The sequence below is a fragment of the Phodopus roborovskii genome, unplaced genomic scaffold (genome assembly GCF_943737965.1).
Source record: "Phodopus roborovskii unplaced genomic scaffold, PHOROB, whole genome shotgun sequence".
Classification (NCBI taxonomy): domain Eukaryota; kingdom Metazoa; phylum Chordata; class Mammalia; order Rodentia; family Cricetidae; genus Phodopus; species Phodopus roborovskii.
Genome location: NW_026126299.1, coordinates 38,928 through 44,425, shown reverse-complemented (window position 1 = coordinate 44,425; position 5,498 = coordinate 38,928). Strand labels below are relative to the sequence as shown.

Genomic DNA, 5,498 nt, shown 5'->3' with positions numbered 1-5,498 from the left:
AGGATTGGGCCCATTATCTCAGTTCCTGCCGCACCACAACAGAGATTCGGGTGCTGGTCATGATGGCAGGCCAGCAGAATTCTTCAGGCAAGAAAATATGATGATCTGACGATTAACCTATGGAATTTTTAAAATCCGTGATGACAGCATACTTTTCCATATCTGGCAAGTCTGCCCAGGAATTGATGATACAAAAAAGGTCAACAACTTACATAAAGATGTAATTATTAAATTATTTCATTATATAATCTGGGAAGCCTGAAGTTTGGTGTCAAGTGTGACAGACGATCTAACTATCTTATTATTTCATTATTCAAATCTGTCTTTTTCTACTACAGGAAGAATGGAGTCTGCATCCACCGTGTTGGTGTTAAACTGTCCCTTGTGATTTCATTTTTTATTTATTTCTTGATATCAATGTTGATATCATTTTGTTATCGCTCTAGGGATGAATTGTGAGAAATTATCTCTTTATTCATTCATTTTGAAAGACCTAAAAAGTAATGTTAATGATGGACTAACCTAGAAACCAATATCTGTTCCTTGGAATTTGCTAGCTTCCTCTCACAGGGCCCTGAGATAAGAAGAATTCACACTGCCCCTCCTTTCCTGTGAGTCAACAGGTGGTAAATAGGGTCAAGAGATAGCTGTAATTCTGGTTTGCCCAGACAAGATTAATTAACACACCTGAGGCCCTAAGGCCTGCTGACCCTAATAGCAGACCATCCGGCCTCCAAGGGTCATGTACTCAATGGAAAGAGGGTCCCACCCCCTCCCTAAGCTTGTGGGTTTGCCTTTATAAACACCTGGGCCCAGGGGAGGGGGGCGTCTCCCTAGCCTGTGTGCGTTTGCACAAACGCTTCCTGTTCATTAAAGCCTCTTGCGTTTAGCAGCAACTGGACTGGATATTGAGTTCTTGGGGTATCGACTGAACCTGGAAGACTCCTCATTTTGAGGGTCTTACAATTTTATTCCTCAAATCTGTGAGAAAGAATGCAATGATGCCATTGCTGCAGATGCGGAGAGAGAAGGCGCCGCCCTGTGCCATCACACACAGAGGACCGCCCGGCCCGGCCCTGCAGTGCATGCAGGGAGTAATACTCCCTGGCAGTGGCCTTGGGAACAGAGGCTTCATGCAGAGAAGCAGCCATCTAGGTAGGACACTGAAGGGCGCTGGCGCACCAGTGAGGACACAGACAGCGACCACTGTAGGCATAGCAAAGGACTCTGGGAATCATATTCCCCTTCCATCCTGAGTCGGGCTCTCCAAGACTGTGGGGAAAATTCCACAGTGTGGGAAGGGGAGGGGATGTCGTCGGCCAGTGACATCACAGGGAGCTAGGTCCTGGGAAAAGTAGTCCCGGAGAGCAGCAGTGAAGACAGAGGCACCATTTCTGTCATTCTTTTTTGAGGGGGCGTGGCTTCCTTTCCTCACGTGACCCCATCCTTCCCCCCGGAAACTCCGCCCACAGGCCCCATAGGCTCCGCCCCACCCCGGATGGCCCCGCCCTTGCACCTGTCTTTCAGGGCCTGTGGCTTCCTGGGCATTTACCACCTGGGCGTGGCTGCCGGGCTGTAGGCACATGGGGCGGGGCTGCTGGGTGATGTCAGGGGCTAGGCAGGGGCGTCGGGCGGGGCCCTGTTGGCAGCCATGCTGCTGACTTCCCCTGAGCAGCTGAAGGTGAGTGTGGGCAGGGCACATGTGACATGTTACTTGTGACATGTTACATGTCAGGGGTCACGTGTGTAGTTCCCGACCTTCCCACAGGCCTGCACAAGCTTTTGCACACAGCCTGGCCGAGGATACCAGGCAGCAACCACTGGGTGTGGCCACACCCAGCTTCCACCTCATGGAGCAGCTGAGGTGCATGGGGGGTAAGGGGGTGGGGTGGGGCACAGGTCACATGGTACGTGTTACATGTCATGGGTCACGCATGTGGATCCCATGTCAGGGGTCACAGGTCACATGTGTCCCCCCTCCCCCGTACCATCAGGGACGGCCTGGACCAGATCCTCCCAGCCCATGCTCACGTCCTGGTGCAGGGCCGACTCTATGTGTCCTTGACTGCAGTGAATACATTCCAGAACTGCCTGGTGTCCCAGTTCCTGACCCGTGAAGACCTCATACAAGTGAGGGGGCGGGGCCGCAAGTGTAAGAATGTGTCATGTTCCGTGTTTCCTACATGTATGTTTCATCTGTGTTTGCACATGCGAGTCGCATGTTTGCACATACGTGTATCGTTTTGCTCACGTGTGTCTCATGTTTCCCCTCATGCGTGTCCTGTTTCTCCTCATGTGCAGGTCCTTCTCGCCAGCTGCTTCATCCCCATCTACTCAAGGCTGAAGCACGTGGAGTTCCAGGGTCAGATGGGCGGGGCAGTAAGGGGCGGGGTGGTTGGGTGTGGTCACGCGTGTCTATGACAGGTGACCCCGAACACGCGTGTATATTGTCGCGATTCCTCACATGTCCCCCGGCCCCCCATCTCCCCAGGCCTGGGCAGATGGTGCCCTCTCGTGCAGCCTCCCCCTGCCCCCTGGTGGTCGCACCCTCACCATATCCCCATTCTGTGGACGCCATGGCATCTTGCCCCGAGACCCTGGCCAAGGTCTTGGCTCTTGCGTGCACGTGACTGGACAGGACGTGGAGGTGAGCCTTGTGGGGCTTCCGTGGCCACTCCTGTCACAGCATGCTCACACAAAACTCACTTCTGGCCCAGCCCACACACACTTCCGGCTCCACCCACACTCATTTCCGGCCCCGCCTAGATCTCCACCGCCAATGTTGCCCGCCTGGCCCGAGTGCTCTTTCCGCTGTCCCGTGCAAGCCTGGAGTCGTTGCTGCACCATGATGGATTCTGTGACGCCGTGAGCTTTCTGCGCTGCGTGGGCCGCTTCTGGTGAACAGGAGTGTGTGCACACATGTATGTAACTGAATAAATGAAGTCCCTGTGATTTACATGCTTGTCATTTGTTTTACAGGCATGTCGTGCCTGTGGCTTCTGTGATCCTAATACGCCAGCTCCACAACACTTATGTATGTCGTGTGTACACATGACATCCCGACTGGCGCTGCCTCCATTACATGCTGTTCACCTATGGAGTCATGGTTTTTCCATGTGAGCTCATGCGGTGCACATTGGAACCTGTGTACATGGCATGTGAGCACGTATAGTTGACATGTGAGCCTCTCTATATGTGAGTTTGTGCAGTTGACTTATGAGTTCATGTTTTTGCCTTGTAGGTCCATGTAGTTAACATGTGAGCCCAGGTAGTTAAAATATGAACCTGTGTACTTGACATGTGAGCCTGTGTAGTGAACATATGAGCCCATGTAGTTAACATGTGAGCCCATGTGCACAGCATGGTATTCATGTACTTACCATACATGGCTATGTACTTACATTATGGCTTCATGTACTTACTGTGAGATCCCATGTAGCTAGCATGTGTAACTGGGTAGTTTGCATTGGTGTAACATGCGAAGTCATGTGGGCAACATCTGAGCTGCTGTAGCAAACATAGGAGCCCTCAGAGTTTACATACGAGTTCATGTAATTAACATGAGGACATACAGTAAACACATGAATTCACATGGATAACATGTTTATATTTGCTTTACCAGGGTGTGGTTGGGGTTGTGGGGGAAATAAATATGTGGTCGATACATTGGCGGGTGGGTTATATATGTGGGTTTCATATTTTCACTTGTTCCACCTATGTTACATGTATGATATGCATGTTTATTTTTAGTTGTTTGTTTTTATTTTCTGTTCCTTGACTTAGGCCAGGTCATGTGTGTGAGGGTGGACACAGGGGAGGGGAGGGCATGCGGGGAGAAAACATGAAGGAGGGAAAAGTAAAACAAAAAAAAGGGAAAGGACCCACGAAACAATAACGGTGGAGACGAACAACAACAATAATAATAGTGGGGAAAGAACTGGCTTAAATACTGACTCACAGCACAGTAGAAAACTTTTTTTTTTGCATATAGAGTATTTTTTATTTAATTTTATATAACAAAGTCCAATTAAATGAAAACAAACATTTATACACAATATTTGGGAATTTGGGCGTCGTTCTTTCCAAACTACTTCCTGCTGGTAAGGGGCGCTGTATGGGGGGATTCGAAGAAGATTCAGATATCCTAGCTGTAGTCTGTAGGGCTGTTTTGTCCAGCTGTTTGGAATGTAGGATCAGCTTGTACTCTGTTTCAGGCAGTCTGGCGTGATCAAACCTCATTAGTCTGGAAGGAATCCACATCTTTTCATTTTCTGTGTTACCAAAAATAGAAATACTTTTCCCCAGTAACTTGTTCTTCAACTTAAATTTTGGTGTCAAAGCGTTTTTTTTTTTTTTTTTTTTTTTATTATTTTACATGTCGATCCCAGTTCCCTCTCCCTCCCTCCCTCCCTCCCCTCCAGCCCTCCCTCCCTCCTTCCCTCCCTTTTTGCCCTCTCTACCCTCTCCCATGCACTCTAAACACCCTCCCCTCCCAACCCCCCACCACAATTCCATATGTAGGGGAATGCCATCCAGTTGGGGTCATGTAGATCTGACAGGTCATGTGAAGTAGGGACTAGGGCTTCTCTCCTATCTCTAGAATAAGCCAGTTATCCATCCATGGGTGATATGTTTGCAAAGTCCTTTTGTGCACCAGGGATACATCCTGGCTCCACTGTCTGAGGTCTCTTAGACTGCTCAGAACTTCTGGCTGAGACCCATATTCAGGGGGGTCCGAGTCAGTCCCCTGTTGGCTTCCCAGCTATCAGTCTAGTGGCCCTTAGCTCCTCCTTCTTCAGGTAAGCTGACACATTGAGTTCTTAATCAGAGATTTGAACAAAAAATGAATGAATAAAGAGTTTCTCATAATTCACCACTAGTGAGGTAACAGAATGATATCATCATTGATTTAAATAATGAAAGGAAGAAAGAAAGAATTCGCAAGATACATTTTAGCACCAACAAGGGGGATCGAGACTCCACTCTTCCTGTAGTAGAAAAAGACAGATTTGAATAATGAAATCATCAGAGAATTAGATCGTCTGTCACACTTGAGTGTGACACAAGGTGGCATCAAACTTCAGGGATCACAGATTATATAATGAAAGAATTTAATAATTACATCTTTAAATATGTAACCCATTGTCCTTTCTTTGTATCATCAATTCCTGGGCAGAATTGTCAGTTACAAAATTGAATGCTGTCATCACGCATTTTTAAAATGCCGTAAGTTAATTGTCAGATAATCATACTGTCTTCCCTGATGAATTCTGTTTGCCTGACATCATCACTAGCACCAAAATCTCTGTTGTGATGCAGCAGGACGTGAGATAATGGGCAAAATCCTGACGTAGCAGTAGTAGCCACAATGTTGATAACAGCGGTAAAGATGGGTGCAGCAGGGGCATCACCAGCATAGCTGAGAGAAAGATGTTCTTCCGTGTTCTGAGTCGTCATCCTTTTGCCAGGTCTCGGTGATGGTGCTGACCTCCTAGTGC

The 5,498-nt window shown here is 48.2% G+C and overlaps 1 pseudogene; it reads left to right on the top strand.

Annotated features, from left to right (window-relative positions):
• Positions 1-1,498: 1,498 nt before the first annotated feature.
• On the top strand, positions 1,499-2,901 carry LOC127218681 (patatin-like phospholipase domain-containing protein 4; annotated as a pseudogene).
• The last annotated feature ends 2,597 nt before the right edge of the window (positions 2,902-5,498 follow it).